The sequence below is a fragment of the Corapipo altera genome, unplaced genomic scaffold (genome assembly GCF_003945725.1).
Source record: "Corapipo altera isolate COAL_440 unplaced genomic scaffold, ASM394572v1 104, whole genome shotgun sequence".
NCBI classification, from domain to species: Eukaryota; Metazoa; Chordata; class Aves; order Passeriformes; family Pipridae; genus Corapipo; species Corapipo altera.
Window position 1 is genome coordinate 2,063,282 of NW_020884920.1, and position 532 is coordinate 2,063,813.

Consider the following 532-nt stretch of genomic DNA (forward strand, 5'->3'; position numbering starts at 1 on the left):
GGGCTCTCTGGGGCTGCAGGCAGGTCTGCAGGCAGGGCTCTCTGGGGTCGCAGGCAGGGCCCTTTACAGGTAGGGTTCTCTGGGGCTGCAGGCAGGATTCTCTGGTGTTCTCTGGGGCTGCAGGCAGGGCTCTTTACAGGCAGGGCTCTCTGGCTGCAGGCAGGGCTCCTGGCAGGCTCGTTCTGCCGAGCCGCTCGGAGCCTCTCCCGCAGCAATGGCTGTAAAAGCCAGTAGGAAGCTGTAAGATAAAACACCCAGATTGTGATAAAAGGGGAAACAAGGCGAGGCGAGCTGGCGTCCTGAATGCGAGTCTTGTACGTCTTATTATCAAGTTAATTAAAGCTAGCATCTGACAATGTCACTCGGCTGTAGAAAAAGGGATTTAAATGCAGCGTCTCCCAGGACTGCGTGTCAAGGGCTGCTTTTCATTGAGCTGGTGCGAGTGTTTGGCTGGAGGAACAGCTCTCCGGATTGAAGGGGGTGCCTTTAAAGAAGCAGCAATTGACAAGGAAGCAATTATTAAATTTTGATG